Source organism: Nicotiana tabacum, chromosome 23, assembly GCF_000715075.1.
Source record: "Nicotiana tabacum cultivar K326 chromosome 23, ASM71507v2, whole genome shotgun sequence".
NCBI classification, from domain to species: domain Eukaryota; kingdom Viridiplantae; phylum Streptophyta; class Magnoliopsida; order Solanales; family Solanaceae; genus Nicotiana; species Nicotiana tabacum.
Genome location: NC_134102.1, coordinates 52,375,375 through 52,398,075, shown reverse-complemented (window position 1 = coordinate 52,398,075; position 22,701 = coordinate 52,375,375). Strand labels below are relative to the sequence as shown.

Below are 22,701 nucleotides of genomic sequence, written 5' to 3'. Positions count from 1 at the left end.
ACGTCTGGAAGATTAACTTTGAAATAAGGATGCCCATTGTTCAGGAGGGCGCCTGGAAAATTGTATTTGAAATAAAAATACCCATTGTTCAGGGGGGCGCCTGGAAGATTGACTTTGAAATAAAATGCCCATTGTTCAAGAGGGCGCCTGGAAAAGTAAGAAGTTATTTTTTCTATGTAGGAAAATTGATGAAAGGGTTCTGTTATTAATGAGTCGAGCACGCAATGGATGCATAATGATAGAATTTATGAAATGATATAGCCGAGTCTGACTAAGACTGCCTACGTATCCCAATGGAATCAAGCCAAAACGTAGTTTGATTACAAAAGGTGACTGAATCCGATGTGGATTGCCTACATATTCCTACCAAAGGAAATCAAGTCGCGTCATAGTTCCGAATATATAGGAATGATTTTTTGATTTTCTATTATAGGAGTGAGACCGGATCCTACGTGGGTCGCCTATGTATCCCCCCGTGGGAAGTCAGGTCGGGCGTAGTTCTATTACAACAAGACCTAACTCTACCATCAACAAAATTTAACTCTTTTTTTTTGTGTATTTTTCTCTATTCTTGTAGCTTTTTGTAGAGAGTGTTGGAAAATTTGAGAAGTAGAGAAAGACTATGATTTATTGATCAATCATCTTTTTTACTTGACTTTGGTTGGTAACAACAATTAGTTTTGTGCGTAAGAATTAACACCATATACTTTCCGACAAACCGAGATCAGCTTATGGGTAATTTCTATAGCTTCGAGTGGTACCTCAGATATACCTAGGTTCTACAAGATTTATTCGTCTTGCTTCAATCAAAGGTTTTGAATTCTGCCTATCTCATGTTTCAAGTGCCCTCACTACAAAGAAAGTCCTAATTTGCACACCTTTTTGAAGTATTTTTGTATTTTGATTTTAGGATACTTTTTGAGAAGTACACTCACACTCAGAAAGATGTTCAATGCATGCGATTGAGATACCATATGCTTGGCCTTTATCTGAGTATCCACTAATGTGAGAACACTTGGAATAAGATCATGTAGGGCTTTGTCATTGGTTTGTAATGTAGGCTTGGGGACGGATAGGTTGTTCATTTGGGATAAAAGTGGTTAATCCATTCTTGGGCGTTGCACTGCGTCCGTGTCTTTGGAGTTCAAACAATGCTTCGGCGTTTGATCTTGTTCGGCTTGATGTCCCTTTCTTTGCATTGACTTCTTTTGAACTTGTAGGAGGTTCTTCTTCCATTTTTGGAGGCTTTTTTTCTTTTGTTTTGAGGTTTCTCCTGCTTTGCAAGAGTTTTTCCCTTCTTCTTTTTTTCGTGGGGGTTCCTCCTTTTTTAATTTTTGGAGTTTTTCCTTTCTCTCCTTTTTTGTGATTTTTCTTAGAATTTGTGGAAGTTTTCTCCTTCTTGTTGGATCCTCCTTTTGAATGGTGGAGTTTCCGCCTTCTTTTCCTGAAGTCATGTCTCTAATTGTCTTGGACTTTGCATCTTTTGTTTTTTCATGTTTGTCGCCTTCACTTTAGTCTTCATCCAAAGTTACACGTCTTTAGTGCGTGCAGGGAGGTTGGGCCAAGAGAGGGATAGTGCTCTTAAGCACAAATGGGTATGGGCTAAGATGTGGTTGTCCAAGAAAAGGCTTAAGGCTCAAAGGGGGGAATGCTAGGGATTGATGTCATTCGGTAGGCTGGAAAGGCTCAAACGGGTAAAAGAAAGCCTACGATCCTTTCCCAAACCAAGGTTTACTCAGGTTTTTACCTCAACAGACATTCAGGTCAAGTTCTATATCTACAATGCTATGCAATTTAATCTAGGCTCACCACACAATGTACATGAAATGATGAGGACGGCTTTGTTCTTACCCTAACTGTAAGCAGGAGATTTTTCAAGCATCGGTAAGGTATAATTGAGAGGTACCACAAGCCTTTATGATTTACTCGAAGATGATCCTCTCCGTCATGCCACTTAAACACTTGTTCTTTCCCATGCACACTCCTAACTATGTTGGTAGCAAGCAAGTCAATAATTGATGATTTTTCCTTTTTGTTTTTTTTGTTTTTTGATAAATGAGACCAAACATGAGGAAGGGTGCCCTCCTTTTTATTTTTTGGATTTTGACTTAGCAATTGTTTTTTAATTTTCAACTTAAATTTTTTAAAAGATGAGACCGAACCTGAAGGTTGCCTACGTATCACGTTGAAATGAGAATCAGGTCAAGCGTAGTTCGGGAAGGGTTGGAAGAAAATATTTTTAGATTTTTATTTTATTTTAATCTTTTTTGAAATTTTGAATTAATCATTTTTGTGATTTTTGACAAAGAGAACTGAATATAAAACGGGCTTTGTAGTTACCGTTCCGATGCGATATCGGAGCATTGAAGGTTTGATGGGCTTTGTTACCGTTCCGATGCAATATCTGATCATTGAATGTTAGGCGGGCTTTGTAGTTACTGTTCCGTATAGGAGCATTGACAGGAAAGTAAAATGACAGGCTGTGCCATTCCGTATAAGAGCATTGTTAGTACGGGGCTGGGTACCATTCCGTTTAGGAGCATTGACAAGAAAGTAAAATGACGGGCTGAGTACCGTTCTGTATAGGAGCATTGTTAGTACGGGGCTGGGTACTGTTCCGTTTAGGAGCGCTGGCAAGAAAGTTAAATGACGGGCTCTGTACCGTTCCATATAGGAGCATTGTTAGTACGGGGCTGGGTACCATTCAATTTAGGAGCGCTGACATGAAAGTAAAATGACGGGCTGTGTACCGTTCCGTATAGGAGCATTGTTAGTATGAGGCTGGGTACCGTTCTGTTTAGGAGCGCTGACATGAAAGTAAAATGATGGGTTGTGTACCGTTCCATATAGGAGCATTGCTAGTACAAGGTTGGGTACCGTTCCGTTTAGGAGCGCTGACATGAAAGTAAAATGATGGGTTATATACCGTTCCGTATATGAGTATTATTAGTACGAGGCTGGGTACCATTCCGTTTAGGAGCGCTGACAAAAAAGTAAAATATCCACGTGATGGGAGGGACAAGAAAGTAAATCTCCACGTGATGGGAGGGACAAGAAAGTAAATCTCCACATGATAGGAGCATTTTTGATTTTTTGAAAAATGAGATCGAACTCGGGAAGGGTTCTTGATTGATGATTTTTTGATTTTTTGAAAATTGTGACCGAACCCGTAGGTTGCCTACGTATCTCGTCGAAACGAGAATCAGGTCAGGCATAGTTCGAGAAGATTAGAGATAAATGGGAGATGTTTTAGCTTTTAAATGTCCTCAAGAAAAGAGGATGATATTTTTTGGATTTTGATTTTGATGTCTCACGGAGAGACTTCTGCAGAAGAAACATTTTGAAGGTATATATATATATATATATATATATATATATATATATATATATATATATATATATATAAGTTTGACTTTTTGGAGATGATCCTTTTGTAAGGATTTTCGGTCAACTATGACCCAAGTGGCCAGACTTGGACCTATTCGTCCAATTAAGGACGAGAAAAACCAGACCCATTACAGGTTGACTACGTATCTTGACACAAGGTCAAGAATCAGGCACGTGTAGTTCGTGAAGATTAGGGATAGAGGAAGATGTTTCGGATTTTTTTTAAAAATTTCCTCAAGGAGGAATTATGCGGAAATATGTTTTGGATTTTGATTTTCCTTTGATGTCTACAGAAAGACTTCGAAGCAACAAGGGAAAATATATACATTTTACATTTTTTTCTGTCACGACCCAAAATCCTAACCTGTCGTGATATCGCCTATTGTGGTACTAGGCAAGTCGACATTAATGAAATAACTCCAACACTTAACAGAAGACGGATTTAGAATAGTTTAAATAATAACAACTCCTCATAAACAAGATAGAAATCCAAAATACAACGCGGAAATTCCCAACATCGGGGTGTCACTGAGTACATGAGCATCTATACATCACAAGTCCGAAAAATACTGTCTATGAAAATATGATACCAAATACAATAAGTGAAAAGATAGGGAAGGAGAAATAAGGATTGCGAAACACGACAGCTACCTCTGAATCTCCGAAAAGTCAACCGTGCAAAAGAATCAACACCCACTATATCCGGGAATACCTGGATCTGCACACGAAATGCAGGATGTAGTATGAGTACAACCAACTCAGCAAGTAACAATACTAAATAAAGAACTGAAGGTAGTGACGAGCTTTACAGTCATAGTTCAATTACAATGATTTCTAACAAGGAAGGTAGGCATGCTTTCAAGTTCAACAATTAAGGCCAAAAAAGTAATTTCATGTCAAGTTCAACTGAAACAAAGTGCAATATCCTTCTGATATTATCAAGACAGTGATACCTGGCAGCTAAGTGCAACAAGTATGGAACCAAATACATCCTCTCATGGCCACAGTCACTCAGCCCTCCCATTCACTCAGCACTGGGCACTCGCACTCAGTAGGTACCTGCACTCACTGGGGGTGTGTGCATACTCCAGAGGGGCTCCTTCAGCCCAAGCGCTATAATCCGCCCGGACAACTCACGTGCTATAATATAACATCTAGATCCGCACGGACAACTCACGTGCTTTAGTATAATATCTGGATCCGTACGGACAACTCACATGCTATAGAATAATACCTCACAATCAGGCCCTCGGCCTCACTCAATCATCATTGTCTCGAGTCTCTCAGGCTCTCAGAAATCATAATAAGCAGCCTGACAACAATGATATGATGCATTAAAAATGAATAATAGAGACTGAGATGTAATATACAAATAAACTGTGAGTGAGTACAAGGAAATAATTTAGCAGATAATTCAACATGTACACGACCTCTATGGGTCCCTACAATGCACACACATAGTCTAAACATGATTTGTGGTTCAATTTCTCTAATACATGGAGAATAACAGATAACAACAGATTATTCACTACGCAGTCCAATGGAATTTGACCAAGTCACAATTCCTACGGTGCATACCCACACGCCCATCACCTAGCATGTGCGTCACCCCAAAACCAAATACGTGACACGTAATACAGGGTTTCGTACCCTCAGAACCAAATTTAGAACTGTTACTTATCTTAGTCCGAGCAAATCTCTACTCCGATACACCCTTGCCTCGCGAAACGGCCTCTGAATGCCTCGAATCTAACCATAAACAATGCGATACAATCAACACGGGCTATATGAATCAATTTCACTAGAAAATACGAAGTTATTAATCAAAATCTAAAATCGGCTCAAAGCCGGCCCTAAGGCCCACATCTCGAAATCCGACAAAAGTCACAAAACCCAAAATCCCATTCAACAACGAGTCTAACCATACCAAATTTCTGAAAATCCGACACCAAATCGTCACCCAAATCCCCAAATCAAACCCTCCAAATCCCTAGCCTCAAACCCCTAATTTACACCTTAAATACACACCAACTAGGGGAGAAATCAATGGGGAAACAAGATTGTTGATAAAAAATGAGCACAAGGGACTTACCTCAAGAATCTCCTCAAAAACCCTCTCAAAAATCGCCTTAGACCGAGCTTGGAATGTCCAAAATTAAGAAAAATCGCGAACCCTTGTTTTTATATGTTCTGTCCAGTCATTCTGCTTCTGCGGCACCGCTTCTGCGGTCTACCATCCGCTTCTGTGGATTTCACTCTTGCGGACCAGCTTCCCCACTCATTCCCGCTTCTGCGCCAAATTCACCGCATCTGCGGACACATAGGTGCGGAAAGGACCTCACACCTGAGACCTCTGCCTCCTTCCTACTTGACCGCTTCTGCGGTCTCCTTCTCGCTTCTGCGGGCTCGCATCTGCGGTGCCCACTCCGCAGGTGCGATTACACCAGCAGCTGCCAACTTCAACAAATTCTTTAAGTTCAAAACTTGATCCGTTAACCACTCGAAATTCACCCGAGGCCTTCGGGACCTCAACCAAATATACCAACAAGTCCTATAACACAATACGAACTTAGTCGAACCTTCAAATCACCTCGAACAACATCAAAAACACGAATCGCACATAGATTCAAGCCGAATGAACTTTGAACTTCCAATTTCTACATACGATGCCGAAACCTATCAAATCACATCCGATTGACCCCAAATATTACACACAAGTCACAAATTCCATTACAGACCTATGCAAACTTTCGAAATTGGAATCCAACAATGATATCAAAAAGTTCAATCCCGGTCAAACTTCCCAAAAATTCAACTTTTGCAATTTCAAGCCTAATTCCACTACGGACTTCCAAATTACCATCCGGACACGCTCCTAAGTCCAAAATCACCTAACAGAGCTAATGGAACCATCAAAACTCCGTTCTAGAGTCATTTACTCAAAGATCAACATCCAGTCAATCATTTTAACTTAAGCTTTCAACCTTGAGACTAACTGTCTCATTTCATTCTGAAATCACACCGGACCCGAACCGACTACCATGACAAGTCACATAACAGTTATAAAGTACAAAATAAGCAGTAAATGGAGGGGACGGGGCTGCAACTCTCAAAACGACCGGCCAGGTCATTACATCCTCCCCCTCTTAAACAAATGTTCGTCCTCGAACGGGTCTAGAAATATACCTGGAGTCTCAAATAGTTGTGGATATCTGCTCCGCATCTCTCGCTTTGTCTCCTAAGTAGCCTCCTTAACTGGCTGACCTCTCCACTGCACCTTTACTGAAGCTATGTCCTTTGACCTCAACTTTCGAACCTGTCGATCCAAAATGGACACCAGCTCCATATCATAAGTCAGATCACCTTCCAACTGAACTGTGATAAAATCCAAGACATGAGACGGATCGCCGACATACTTTCGGAGCATAGAAACATGAAATACTGGATGCACACTCGACAAACTAGGTGGCAAGGCAAGCTTGTAAGCCACCTCCCCAATCCTTTAAAGTACCTCAAATGGCCCAATATACCGAGGGCTCAGCTTGCCCTTCTTCTCGGACCTCATAACACCCTTCATGGGTGAAACCTTGAGCAGTACCTTCTCCCCAACCATGTAAGCAACATCACGGACCTTCCTATCGGCATAACTCTTCTGTCTAAATTGCGCCATGCGAAGCCGCTCCTGAATCATCTTAACCTTGTCCAAAGCATCCTGGACCAAGTCAGTACCCAATAGCCTAGCCTCCCCAGTCTCAAACCAACCCACTGGAGATCTACACCGTTTCCCATACAAAGACTCATATGGAGCCATCTGAATGCTTGACTGGTAGCTGTTGTTGTAGGCAAACTCCGCGAGTGGCAGAAACTGATCCCAAGAACACCCAAAATCCATGATACAAGCGCGTAGCATATCTTCCAATATTTGAATGGTGCGCTCGGATTGTCCGTCCGTCTGAGGGTGAAATGTTGTGCTCAACTCACTCTGGGTACCCAACTCTCATTGCACGACTCTCCAAAACTTCGATGTGAACTGTGTGCCCCAATCTGAAATGATGGACACTGGTATGCTGTGGAGGCGAATAATCTCTCGGATGTAAATCTCAGCCAACTGCTCCGAAGTATAAGTAGTCCCAACTGGAATGAAGTGCGCAGACTTGGTCAGCCGATCCATAATTACCCAAATAGCATCGAACTTCCTTGAAGTCCATGGGAGCCCAATTACAAAATCCATGGTGATCCGCTCCCGTTTCCACACTGGAACCTCTAACCTCTGAAGCAATCCGCCCGGTCTTTGATACTCATACTTTACCTGCTGACAGTTGAGGCACCAAGCTACATACCCCACTATATCTTTCTTCATTCTTCTCCACCAATAATGTTGCCTCAGGTCCTGATATATCTTCGTGGCACCCATATGAATGGAATACTGCAAATAGTGGGCCTCCTCAAGAATCAACTCACGTAGCCCATCCACATTTGGCACACAAATCCGACCCTCCATCCTCAATACCCCATCTTCCCCAATAGTAACATCTTTGGCATCACCGTGCTTAACTGTTTCCTTAAGGACAAGCAAATGCGGATCATCATAATGGTGCTCTCTGATGCGATCATATAAAGAAGACCAAGAAACCACACAAGCCAAAACTCTACTCGGCTCGGAAACATCCAATCCGACAAACTGGTTGGCCAAGGCTTGAACATCCAAGGCTAAAGGCCTTTCTGCTACTGGTAGATATGCTAAACTCCCTAATCTCTCCGGCTTGCGACTCAAGGCATCGTCCACCACATTGGCCTTTCCGAGATGATAGAGGATGGTGATGTCATAATCCTTATGTAGCTCCAACCATCTCCGCTGCCGCAAATTAAGATCCTTCTGTTTAAACAGATATTGTACACTCCGGTGATCGTTGAAAACCTCACAAGGAACACCATACAAATAGTGCCGCCAGATATTCAAGGCATGAACAATAGCTGTTAACTCGAGGTCATGGACAGGATAGTTCTTCTTATGCACCTTCAGCTATCTAGATGCGTAGGCAATCACTCTACCGTCCTGCATTAACACTGCACCGAGACCAATGCACGACGCATCATAATATACGGTATAAGATCCCGAACTAGTAGGCAACACCAACACTGGGGTTGTAGTCAAAGCAGTCTTGAGCTTTTGAAAGCACTCCTCACAATCTTCGTTCCACCTGAACGGAGCACCCTTCTAGGTCAATCTGGTCATAGGTGCTGCAACGGACGAGAAACCTTCTACAAATCAACAGTAATGCCCCGCAAAGCCAAGGAAACCCCGAATCTCCGTAGCTAAGGATGGTCTGGGCCAAATCTGCACTGCTTCAATCTTCTTCGGATCTACCTTTATCCCCTCACTCAATACCACATGACCCAAAAATGCCACTAAATCTAGCCAGAAATCACACTTCAAAAATTTTGCATACAACTTCTCCTCCCTCAAGGTCTGGAGCACAGTTTTCAGGTGTTGCTCATGATCCTCCGGGCTCCGGGAGTACACCAGAATGTCGTCAATAAACACAATTATGAAGGAGTCAAGATAGGGCTGAAATACATTGTTCATCAAGTGCATGAATATTGCTGGGGCATTGGTCAGCCCAAAAGACATCACAAAGAACTCGTAATGACCATACCGAATCCTGAAAGCAGTCTTCAGGATATCTGGCTCCCGAATCTTCAATTGATGATAGCCTGAACGCAAGTCGATCTTGGAGAATACCCTGGCACCCTGAAGCTGATCAAATAGGTCATCAATACGTGGCAATGGATACCTGTTCTTCACTGTAATCTTGTTCAACTGGCGATAATCAGTACACATTCGCATAGAACCATCCTTCTTCTTTACAAAAAAGACAGGTGCACCCCAAGGGGACATGCTGGACTAATAAACCCCTTATCAAGGAGTTCCTGAAGCTGCTCCTTCAATTCCTTCAACTCATCCGGTGCCATACGATATGGTGGAATAGAAATGGGTTGAGTGCCCGGTGCCAAGTTAATACCAAAATCAATATCCCTGTCGGGCGGCATGCCCGACAAGTCTGCAGGAAACACGTTCGGAAACTCTCACACCACCGGGACAAAATCAATAGCAGGAGTATCAGGTCCAACATCCCTCACAAAGTCCAAATAAGATAAACAACCCTTCCTAACCATCCGTTGGGAACATAGTCTAGAGAACCTCTCCACTCGATCCTTGTCAACCCCGGCATCGCCAACGTGACGGTCTTAGCCTAACAATCCAGAACATCATGACATGGAGAATACCAAACCATACCCAAGATCACTTCGAAGTCCACCATACTAAGCAATAATAATATCTCCCACTAGCATAGATACACGAACATATGAAACTAAGGACTCACGGTGCATGTCCAGATAATGAGCAAAATACGATGATACATATGAATAAGTGGAACCAGGGTCAAATAATACAGAGGCATCCCTGTGGCATACTGAGACAATACATGTGATCACTGCATCGGAGGCAATAACATATGGTCTGGCAGGGTTAGCATAGAATCGGGCCTGATCGTCCCTTGCTAGGCCTCCCCCTATAGGGCAATCTCTAGCTGTCTGGGCCCCATCCCAACCTGGCTGAGTCGGTGGTGTAACTGCTGGTACTGGTGCCATCAACCGAGAACTCTAAAGTGGATCCCCACTCAACAACCTAGGGCAATCTCTCTTGATATGGCCAAAGTCTCCGCACTCGAAACAACCCCTCCTGTGACGGAACTGCTGCTCTGGATAACCCGATGAACTACCTGTAGAAGCTTGAGCAGATGAGGCATGGTGAGAACTCTGCGTTGGTAGTACACTGAATGAAGACTAGCCTGAATGAGCACCGTAAGAACCGTGGCTAGCTGATACGCCACGATGAGCTAGACGAGTCGTCTGAGCGGGCCTATAAGGATGACCCCTACTTTGGTAGGCCCCAGAAAGTACACCACCGAAATCGGCCAAACCTCGAGGCCTCTTGGCCTCCCTCTAACCCCGCTCCTGGCTACGAACCATCTCTATCTGTCGAGCAATGTCAACCACCTCGTCGAAAGTGGCATAAGATACCCTCTCTCTAGTCATAAGCAACCGCAGCTAATATGTGAGGCCATCAATGAACCTCATGATCCTATCCCGGTCAGTGGGAACCAACCAAACTACATGATGAGCTAACTCAGAAAACCTCATCTCGTACTGGGTCACAGACATGCCATCCTACCGAAGTTGCTCAAACTGTCTGCACAGCTCCTCTCTAAGAGACTCCGGCACGAACTTCTCCAAGAAGATAAAGGATAACTTCTGCCATGTAAGTGGTGCTGCACCGACAGACATGCGCCTCTCATAAGCCTCCCACCATCTGAAGGCAGTCCCAGAAAACTAAAAGTAGTGAACGAGACCCCACTGGTTTCCAAAATACCTGTTGTACGAAGCATCCGCTGACACGTGTCCAAGAAACCCTGGGCATCCTAAGACTCAGCACCGCTAAATGATGGAGGGCGAAACCTCTCAGATCTCTCCAGTCTCCTCTGCTCATCATCAGTCATAACTGGGACCACTGAAACCTGAGCCTCTGCAACCGGCTGGGCGAGTAGTACCTCCGATGTCTGAAGTCCCTGCACCGCATGCTCTGGAGTATGGGCAGCGGGGTTATAAGTACCTCCCCTGACCTGAGAAGGGGTTGGTGCGGCCTGAGCTGAAACCACCCGAGCAAGACCAGTGCAAACTGTCAATATCTGGGCCAATGCCTCCTGAAGGCCTGGAATCACGATGGGCACAACTGGTGCCTGGGCTGGACCCACTGGCTCAACTACATCTGGAACCTTCTCCTGAGCTGGAGCAACTGGTGGATCTGCAAGTGCTTGTCTAGCTGTTGTACGAGCTGCACCTCTACCCCTACCACGACCCCTACCACGACCGCGGCCTCTCATGGCCCTAGCTGGTGGTACTGGTGGCCATCCATCCTGTCTGGTAGCACGTGTCCTTACCATTTATGAGAGAATAGAATACAGAAGTTTAGTTACCAGAACAACAAATCCGCACGACAAGAATACAAGAATGTGAAATTTCTTAAGGGTTTGGCAGCCTCCCAAAGATAAGTACAGACGTCTCAGTACCGATCTGCAAGACTCTACTAAACCTTCTAATGATTCGTGAGACCTATGTAACCTAGACTCTGATACCAACTTGTCACGACCCAAAATCTTAACCTGTCATGATGGCGCCTATCGTGGTACTAGGCAAGCCGACATTTATGAAATAACTCCAACACTTAACAGAAGACGGATTTAAAATAGTTTAAATGATAACAACTCCTCATAAATAGGATAGAAATCCAAAATACAACGCGGAAATTCCCAACATCGGGGTGTCACTAAGTACATGAGCATCTATACATCAGAAGTCCGAAAAATACTATCTATGAAAATCTGAAACCAAATACAATAAGTGAAATGATAGGGAAGGAGAAACAAGGTCTGCGAAACGCTGGCAGCTACCTCGAAATCTCCAAAAGATCCACTGGGCGCAAAAATCAACACCCACTATGTCCGGGAACACCTGGATCTGCACACGAAGTGCAGGGTGTAGTATGAGTACAACCAACTCAGCAAGTAACAATACTAAATAAAGAACTGAAGGTAGTGACGAGCTTTACAATTATAGTTCAATTACAATGATTTTTAAATGGAAGGTAGGCATGCTTTCAAGTTCAACAATTAAGGCCAAAACAGTAATTTCATGTCAAGTTCAACTGAAACAAATCGCAATATCCTTCAAAAATTATCAAGACAGTGATACATGGCAGCTAAGTGCAACATGTATGAAACCAAATACATCCTCTCATGGCCACAGTCACTCAGCCCTCCCATTCACTCAGCACTCGGCATTCGCACTCAGTAGGTACCTACACTCACTGGGGGTGTGTACAGACTCCGGAACCTTCATCCCAAGCACTATAATCTGCATGGACAGCTCATGTGCTGCACGGACAACTCACATGCTATAATATAATATATGGATATGCACGGACAACTCACGTGCTGCACGGACAACTCACGTGCTATAGTATAATACCTCACAATTAGGCCCTCGGCCTCACTCAATCATCATCCTCTCCAGTCTCTCAGGCTCTCAAAAATCATAAAAAGCAGCCCAGACAACAATGATATGATGCATAAAAAATGAACAATAGAGACTGAGATGTAATATACAAATAAACTGTGACTGAGTACAAGGCAACAATTTAGCAGATAATTCAACATGTACACGACCTCTTTGGGTCCCTACAATGCACACACATAGTCTAAACATGATTTGTGGTTCAATTTCTCTAGTACATGGAGAATAACAGATAACAACAAATTATTCACTACACAATCCCATGAAATTTGACCAAGTAACAATTCCTACGGTGCACGCCCACATGCCCGTCATGTAGCATGTATGTCACCCCAAAACCAAATACATGACACGTAATACGGGTTTTCGTACCCTCAGAAACAAATTTAGAACTATTACTTATCTTAGTCCGAGCAAATCTCTACTCTGATACACCCTTGCCTCACGAAACGGCCTCTGAATTCCTCTAATCTAACCATAAACAATGTGATACAATCAACACGGGCTATAGGAATCAATTTCACTAGAAAATATGAAGTTATTAATCAAATTCCGAAATCGGCTCAAAGCCGGCCCCCGGGTCCACATCTCGAAATTCGACAAAAGTCACAAAACCCAAAAGCTTATTCAACAACGAGTCTAACCATACCAAATTTATGAAAATCCGACACCAAATCGTCACCCAAATCCCCAAATCTCTAGCCTCAAACCCCCAATTTACACCTTAAATACACACCAACTAGGGGACAAATCAATGGGAAAATTAGACTGTTGATCAAAAACGAGAACAAGGGACTTACCTCAAGAATCTCCTCAAAAGCCCTCTCAAAAATTGCCTTAGACCGAGCTTGGAATGTCCAAAATGAAGAAAAATCGTGAACTCTTGTTTTTATATGTTCTGCCTAGTCATTCCGCTTCTGCGGATACTTAGCCGCTTCTGCCGCACGGCTTCTGTGGATTTCAGTTTTGTTGACCATCCGCTTCTGCGGTCTCAACCGCGCTTTAGCGGGTGCACATCTATGCAAAAGAGTCCGCTTCTGCAGACCAGCCTCCCCACTCATTCCCGCTTCTGTGCCAAATTCACCGTATCCGCGGACACGCAAGTGCGGAAAGTACCTCGCACCTGCGACCTCTACCTGCTTCATACTTGACCGCTTCTGCGCTTTCTTTCTCACTTCTGCAGGCTCGCATCTGCGGTGCCCACTCCACAGGTGCGATTACACCAGCAACTGCCAACTTCAACAAATTCTTTAAGTTCAAAACTTGATCCGTTAACCACCCGAAATCCACCTGAGGCCTCCGGGACCTCAACCAAACAAACCAACATGTCCTATAACACGATAAGAACTTAGTCGAACCTTCAAATCACTCGAACAACATCAAACATGAATCACACATAGATTCAAGCCTAATCAACTTTGAACTTCCAATTTTTACAAACGATACTGAAACCTATCAAATCACATCCGATTGACACCCAAATTTTGCACACAAATCACAAATGACATTACAGACCTACTCCAACCTCCGAAATTGGAATCCGACCCCGATATCAAAAAGTCCACTCCCGGTCAAACTTCCCAAAAATTCAACTTTCGCCATTTCAAGCCTAATTCCACTACGAACTTCCAAATTACCATCCGAACACGCTCCTAAGTCCAAAATCACCCAACAAAACTATCAAAACTCCGGTCCGGAGTCATTTACCCAAAGATCAACATCCGGTCAATTATTTCAGCTTAAGCTTTCAACCTTGAGACTAACTATCTCATTTCATTCTGAAATCACACCTGACCCGAACAGACTACTTCAGCAAGTCAGATAACAGTTATAAAGTACAAAATGAGCAATAAATAGGGGGACGTGGCTACAGCTCTCAAAACAATCGGCCGGGTCGTTACATTTTCAGAGATGACCCTTTTGCAAGGACTGTTTGGTCAACTGTGACCCAAGTGGCCAGACTTGACCGACTCATTCAATTAAGAACGAGAAAGACAAGACCCATGATGGGTTGCCTACTTATCTTGACACAAGGTCAAGAATCAGGTACGCGTAGTTCGTGAAGGTTGGAGAGTATGAGGTGTATGATTTTCAACACTTCTTTTACTCTCCTATTTCAAGGCATTACAACTAACTATACTAATTTCATCAAAGATATGTATGAAATGCAAGGGCATAGACAAACTTAGAGTAATGCCTAGTTGTACCCATGATTGGGTGTGGTATCTCTGGAGTTGAAGAGCATATCCCTCCAGAAGATGTGCCCTAGCTGCTCCTTCGAACAGTTGCCTCGATGCCCTTGACTGTTTGCGAGACAGTTGTTGTGGTCGTCTCTCAATTGACTATATGGATGTTTTGTTGCGACCTTCCAGCTATCCACATGAACCTTTGGGTGATCGTCCCCGGCTATTAGTCGGGGTGATAATATGATCAAGATATAGAAATATTGTGAGAGTAATGCCGTCATAAATGATGGAATTAAGAATTGTAACTAACACTCCGCTGATTGTTCGGTTGATGTTCCACAATGTCCGATGTCGGATGCTATTTCACGTGCAGTCCCAGGATGATGCACCTTTCGCCCATCCACATGAACCATTTGATGATCGTCCCCAGTTGATAACAGGGAACGATGTTCTGATCTGAATATAGCAAAGTGGTGAGAGCAACGAAGTCATAAAAAATGGTGAAGTTAATTGTGAACTATTACTCCCCTGATTATCTGACTAATGTTCTACCAAGTCCGAGACCAGATGTTATCTCTTGGGAAGTGCCCGAGATGATGTACCTGCAAAACTCAGAGGAGAAAATGTTAGATTCCCTTTTAGGTGAAGTTATAAAATTAAGAGGGTACGTAGTTAGGCCGCGCAATAGTGGTGTATCCGGTTGTGATCGAAAACGTGATGTCGACAATCCCTGATGGTTCCGGACATTGTGTTGTCCCTCCTGCGTGCAAAGAAAAATTCTTAGTTCGATGGAGGGATGTTGATTCATGTTGACTTGAGTCTTTGCCCGTTCTTCCTTTTTTGTCTGAGTCGTGCGAGAATGACACTCCTTGAAAATTGACTAACGACTTGCCCCTGTAACAAAATGGGTTGACTTGTATTGAATCTTTGAACTTGGGAAGTGGTAGTGAACACCATGAATCTATAGCCAGATGTTTGAAGAAAGGACTTGCATCCCATATGTTGGGATTTAAGTCGGGTGAGGGTCAGAGTAAGGTTGACATGGTATTTTGTTTGGATTTTTTGGGTGATGTTTGGTTGACGCTCTCAAAGATTTCTGGGTTGAGAGCATCATTGCACTATTTCAAAAGAACTGCCCCAACTTTTCAATGCCGAGGAAATTAATTTGAAATAGTGGGGAGACCGAACCCTTATGTAGGGTTGCCTACGTATCTTGCTAGAGAAAAAATTAGGTCAAAACGTAGTTCAGACAACTACTAGAACCACGAGGGATCTGTATGGTTCTCATGAATGATTAATTGTTCCTAGAGAAGAAGTGCAATTACTAGTGTGAATTCCCGGGTGGGTGGAGACTGGTAACCTTTGAATAAGAGATAGATGGTAGCATAGCGCATGGATTTATTTCAAATGACGGAAGTCAGTGAAAGTGTGAGGTATGTTGAGAAGAATACATCAAATCAGTGGAAGATATACCAAGCTAGATTGAAGTATCTTTGAAAAGGATGGTAGAGTCCTAATGATGATGTGATTATGGTGGATGGTCATAAAGACCGGAGTGGGTATGTGCATTTGAGAGATTCAAGGTTCGACACAAGTCAACTAAAATAGTTAGATAAAGAGAACCTAGTGGTGGACAACAAGTAGAAAGCATATGTAGCAGATAGAGGGCACAAAGCAATGGCAGGCAAAGAATATATACCAAATATACAAAGAATATATAGCAAGTAAAGGATATGCGGGGATTAATTCAATTGAACCAAGATGCAAGATTGTGTGTACAGTGACCTAGGAATTCTAAGAGTTGATTTGCCTAGATTCGGATATGAGTTAAGGACAACTGTGAGATGGTACGTAGTTAACCTCGTCTACCGATCTTTGAAACTAAGGAGTTTTGAAAGAAGGTTTGGAGGGGTGAAAAGACAATCCTCGCGTGGCTTGTGTGTGATTGTGCACGACATAGTGTCAATAGAAAAGTAATGATAATTGGATAAGGCAGCACCAAGAGCATGTGTGAAAGAGTATACATCACAGTCATATGTAACAGAATATACAACATAGACATGTGGGAAGCATATACAACATGAGCATGACAGAGAATACGCCGCTTGAAGCGGATGACAAAAGTATACCACTTAAAGCATATGACAAAGAATATGCAGCTTGAAGTATGCAATAGAGGATACTCGACTTGAAGCATGCAACAGAGAATATGCGGCTTGAAGAATGCAACAGAGGATACACGATTTGAAGCACGCAATAGAGAATATGCTGCTTGAAGCATACAACAAAAAATACACAACTTGAGGCAAACGACAAAGAATATATCGATTGACAAAGAATACACCGCCTGAATCGCATCACAAACAATGGACTAATTGTAGCATGCGACAAAAATATACCACTTGAAGCAAATAATATACAACTTAAACCAAGAAATATACAGCTTGAAACAAAGAGTATATGATTGAAGCAGAGAATATACAACCTAAAGCATGTGATAGAGAGAATAAAAGTTGGAATATTGGAGAACCTGTAATCCCTCAACTATTGGATCGAATATGCTGTGGTTAGAACTTGAAGTATCCCCAACAGAGTCGCCATGTTGTTGCACTCTATTTTGCATGAGACAAAATAAACTACAACTTATAGTACTCTACAAGGTTATTAAAGTTTAGAGTCGACACCTAATGTTTAAGGTACACTAGGACACCTATATTACACTATATAATGTACACTTCGACTATGATCTACGAAACCATTGAGATTCTAGTTAAGGGTTCAAGTTATCTCGAGGGGAAGGTTTTAGGCATCCCTCAAGATCCACAAAAGGTAGTTCATGTGGACTCGATCAAATAAGGAAGGAAAGGTTCAAAAGAATGATTAACTACGCCACAAAGGATTTCTATCAAAGAGCAGTCAACACAGTTGTCACGTAGTGAATAAATATTCAAAGCGTGACTATTTTATTTGTGATAAAATTTATACAACAAAATATGCAAGCAGATTAATAAACAAAAATCTTTTTGGGATTTGATTGAAAGAATTGGATTCAAAATAGAGTATAAAGGAAACTTCGACTTACAATTAAAGCCAAATAATTTAACTATAAAAGGTTAGTCTTAATTGAATACACATGGTATAAGGTGAAGAATTATTTTTGGATAAAAACCAACTAGCAATTAGCTTAAAGAAATGACCAAATATAGTAGGAGGGTTGTGATGATAGGAAAGCATAAGAAAGAAATTATCCACATAAATCTTACATGTGATAATTGAGTAATTAAATCAAACATGGAATGTACATCAACAATTGAAATGATCTAAAAAAGAGTTTGAATAAATCTGAAGAAGTTAATTTATGATTAAAGTCAAATAATTACTACAATGAGTTATATTAAGTATATAAGAAAAATATGTGAAAAAATGAATAAATAGTGGTGAAAATTATCTTAAAAAATGAGTAAGTATTTTGTGATTGACTAACATAATTGACTAGATATATAAAGAATAAAACGTAAAAAAGGTTTGTTAAGATGTACAGATATAAAGGAATATAAATTTTTATGACAAAAGAAAATCAGGACCATATAAGAAAGACTTTAGAGTTTGATTTAAAAGGATTGAATAAACAAATAAATACTAATAAAATGCATATATAAGAAATCAGACAAATACACAAAGAGGCTAAGAATATTATAAACCTTGTACAAGAATAGCCTTTAAGACAATAACTCATGGAGAATATTGGCAATTATCGGGTTAGGCCTAAATGGATGTAACAATTGAATTAATCCTAAATATGGTAGACTCAATTATGATTTCTACAAGTTATGTCTAATTGGGGTGTATAATTAAGGAACGATATACAAGTAGATTGGTTCGAAAAGCATCCTAGTATGATTATAAAAAAGGTAAGTTTATTTGTTTTGAGAAAAGATGGAATACTTTTTGTTTTGTTATGTAGTATCTAATTTAATTAATTACATGCATATCTATCCCAATTATCCAAACAAGTTACGAAATATACTCGACATCCTAAACATGTATATATAAGCTTAACGAGTTATATAATGCACAACTTCGTAAGTTAAACGGATTAATAACTTGATGCAACTCATCCTAAGTGTTGGCAAATATGCAAATAATAAGTAAGCTAGCAAATACGTTATCTATCTATGGTTTCACTATACTTGCGTTTTGTACATCCAAGATAGGAAGTTACGAAGTGGGAAGCTTAACGGGAATTTATCTTTTCGTCTTTGAATGTCATCCTCTGAAAGCAACCCCGTGTGATAGTACCTCGCAAAATGAGAGAAAAATGAAATTGTTAGCTAAATAATATAACATAAAAGATAAAATAAGGAAGTGACATGTTTTGAAATAGTTTTTGTTTTAAAATATTTTTGGGAAATTTCTCTTGAAAATGATTTTAAAATGTTTTGTTTTTGAAAGATTGTTTGCAAAAAAAAATAATATTTTTTTGGGAAATTGTTTTCGAAAGATAGTTTTAAAAATAATATAGGATGCTCAGATATATGTAATATACGATATCCGTCTAGACAAGAGAACAGGAACCGCCTCGGTAACAACTCTGGTGGCCAACTGTGTCGCCTTCCGAAGGTTTTATTGGGTCATCGCATCCTCGTCTTTTATTTTTCTATGTTTATCATCATCACCTCATTATTTAGGGCCCAGTCCGAGTGTCATTCGGGGTGTCATGGGGCGTCATGGCCTCAATAACTCGGAGATTATTTTCTCATCGTCCGCAATCTTGTATAATATATGTTCGAATCAAATAACAAGATATATACCGTCACCAGCATGTCAAGAAAATCAGTTAAACCGTTTCCGAAAAGCCAAAAGAATCGATCAGTGGCTGGCCTACCCAAAGTGCACAAAAAGGTCCAAACAACATCAAAACAAAGCTGTCAGCCATAGCAAAATGGTGAAAACAAACACAAAAATGGAACACTTAGAATCCGCATCATCATCCGCCGGAGAAGGCGAAACTCGTCGGAAAAATCAAAACCCATGTTAGTCTCAATTATAAACAGTGATAATGACACCTAACTATCATAAAAATTAATAACCAATCGAACAGTGGGTTGCCAGAAATACACAGGTCTCTTGAAGATGGGCCAACAGTCATAAAACTCCATAAAACAACACACAAAAGGCTAGCCGGCGATGAACTCCGGCTTAATCGAAAGGATAACAGAAACAGAGGAGCCCGCCGGAAAAGCCATAAACTCCAGGTCCGTAAAGAATAACAATAAAAAATCATAAAGGGATGAGTAAAAGAGGCCACCGACATTCAATACTTCACAACAGATCTGAAAGTTTCCGGCCAAACTCTGGCGAGAAGTGTCAATTTCTCCAACCAGTGGAGTCTACCGAAGAGAAAAGAGAGGAAAAGATAGGAATCGCCGCCTGGCCGGTGGTCAACTCCGGCGGCAGCGACCTGAGCGACAGCCATGTCTCTCCATAATGAAGAGAGAATTTGGAGATGAAGAAGGAGCAGACATGGTCTCTCAAAAATGAGAGATTGAGAAAGCCCAAAAAATGGGGTGTGTGGCTATGAGTTCTCTCAATGGAGAGTGAGAGATTATTTAGGGTTTGGGTTATAAAAATCTGATGTTATAAAGTGAGGGAGTGTGTAGGTGTGGGTATATGTATATAGTGAGTGTGTAAATAAAAGATGTTGGTTCTTATTTTAGGTGAAAATATATGTAAAATGGAAGAAATATATGTGGTCAAAATTAAAGGAGGAGGTCATGTCACATCAGTCACATCAAGTCACATCAATTGACTAGTCACATCATGATGTCTTGTCGTGTCAATGTCATGTCGCGTCAACGTCTTGTCACACCAGTTATTGACTGGACATTGAATTTAATCAGAACTGGCTTCGATGTAATTTAATAGACTGTGCTACGAAATAAAATATGATTTTTTAATTATAAAATCTCATACTCCCTCCATTTCAATTTATGTGAACCCATTTGACTGGACACGGAATTTAAGAAAAGAGAGAAGACTTTTAAACTTGTGGTGTAAAATGAGGCACATATATTTTGTGTGGCTATAAATCATTGCATAAAGGTAAATTATTTTCAAATAGAGAAAGAGGTCATTCTTTTTGGCACGGACTAAAAAAAAAATAGGTTCACATAAATTGAAACGGAGGGAGTAGTATTTATTTAAAATGTAACTGCTACAATGGTGTTGTAGTAATTAATATTTTATTTTTGAAAAGACGATAAAATTGATAGAATATCCTAATTTTTGAAAAATAGGACCATTATCAATAAATCGCTTAAAAGTTTAGAAAAACGCACAAACACTACAGTATTTAACTAATTGCAATACAATGATAGAAATTCTCATATTTTGTGAAAATAAGAATAATTATCAATAAATTGCATTAAAGTTTAATAATGTGCAAAAACTACATTTTTGAATAATTGCAATAAAATGACAGAAATTTTCATATTTTGTAAAAATAGGAATAATTATCAATAAATTGTATTAATGCTAAATAACGTGTAAAAACTTTATTTTTATCATTTTTGACTAGGAAGCATGCATAAGTTAATTTTTAAATACGGAGGGTCAAAATTGAGTGTCAACAGTAACCTTGATACTTCTTAGGATATAACTTCTAAAAATGACTCCACTCAACACATTTATGAATTCTTGAATAATTCCAGCTCACTCTCGAACCTCGTCATTCCTAACTGAACTAAACTTGTTAGTGTTTAAGGTTCAAACATGTAAAAATATCATTCCATGATCAAACATACAGGGCATGAGACTCTATGGTCATATTCATTCCAACTCATTGTAGAATAAGGTGGAGGAGGTTGAGGGTCGCCAAAAGTCCAATTCAAATGTTCGACATAGAAATTTGGAGTTTGGGAAAGTGAATCGGTTCTTCTCAAGAATTTCTCCTTGAAGACATTATGTGATTTGTTAATAAAGATAAATTGAGTCCAGTGCACATTTCAACCTTACAGAATCTAGAAGAAAATATGCCAAGTAGCCTATGAGTTTGATTATCTCAAGAGTTATCATCCATGCATCCAGTATTTCATGTGTCCCAGTTAAAGCAAGTGATTAGGGGGTTTTTCACTCGTTGTCCCTATGGAGAATATTGGAATTTATGAAGGTTTGACCCATGAAGAGGTTCCTTTCCATCATTGATAGACATGTTCGGAAGTTGAAGAATGGAGAGATTGCCTCTGTCTAGTGCTGTGGCAAAATCAACTATGTCGAAGAGGCCACCTGGGAGGCCGAGGAAAATAAGAAAAGAAAATGTTCCCATTTGATATATAACCCAATGGTTGTGTTTAAAGAATGTTAGCGGTGTGCTATCTATGAGTAATATTTTAAACTCGTACAACTTATGTTAATATGCCCTTTTGGTAATGTAATGCTTGTAATGTTGAGATTGATGTTATTTATATTTTGTGATGCTTCATTGAGTTGTGGATGTGTTGTTAGGATTGGGTTCTGTGGCTCTCTGACAGGTGGATATACCTAAAAATAGGAAAAACTCTGTCGAAATATTTGGAAATCTGGAGAGTTAGCCAAATTTGGAGGCACTAGTGATTAATGATAAGTAAGAAGAGACGTATGAAGGTGATTAAGTGAAGAGCAAAGTTATCTTGGTGTCTAGGGTGTACTCTAACCCTCATTCGAGGACGAATGATTCTAAGCGGGGGAGGGTGTAAGGCCCCATGAATTTCTATAGCTAATTCGAGCGATTTCGAGCTTAGGAATACAATTTAATTTAGACCCGAACTCTATGAGAAATTACTGGAGTGGATAATGTTATTTGGATACTTGGGGGTAATTATTTTATTAATCTTTGAGTGTTGGATCAATGGGGAACACTTGGATGTTAATTTCAAAGCAATAAAAATACAGAAAAGACAGTGAAATATCTCCCTGTAGCACAGTTATAGCACAGGACGGAGGCAGGAATTTTAGC

At 40.7% G+C, this 22,701-nt stretch overlaps 1 long non-coding RNA gene across 3 annotated transcripts; it reads right to left on the bottom strand.

The window, feature by feature from the left end:
* Positions 1-11,696: 11,696 nt before the first annotated feature.
* LOC107789731 (uncharacterized) lies at positions 11,697-20,407 on the bottom strand. Of its 3 annotated transcripts, none has more exons than XR_001648900.2 (2): positions 14,708-20,407; positions 11,697-11,967 (listed from the first exon to the last, which is right to left on the bottom strand). It is a non-coding gene; the product is annotated as an uncharacterized LOC107789731 (long non-coding RNA). The 3 variants fall into 3 exon arrangements; XR_012705823.1 differs by having other exon boundaries at positions 14,720-20,407; XR_001648899.2 differs by having other exon boundaries at positions 14,730-20,407.
* Positions 20,408-22,701: the final 2,294 nt, after the last annotated feature.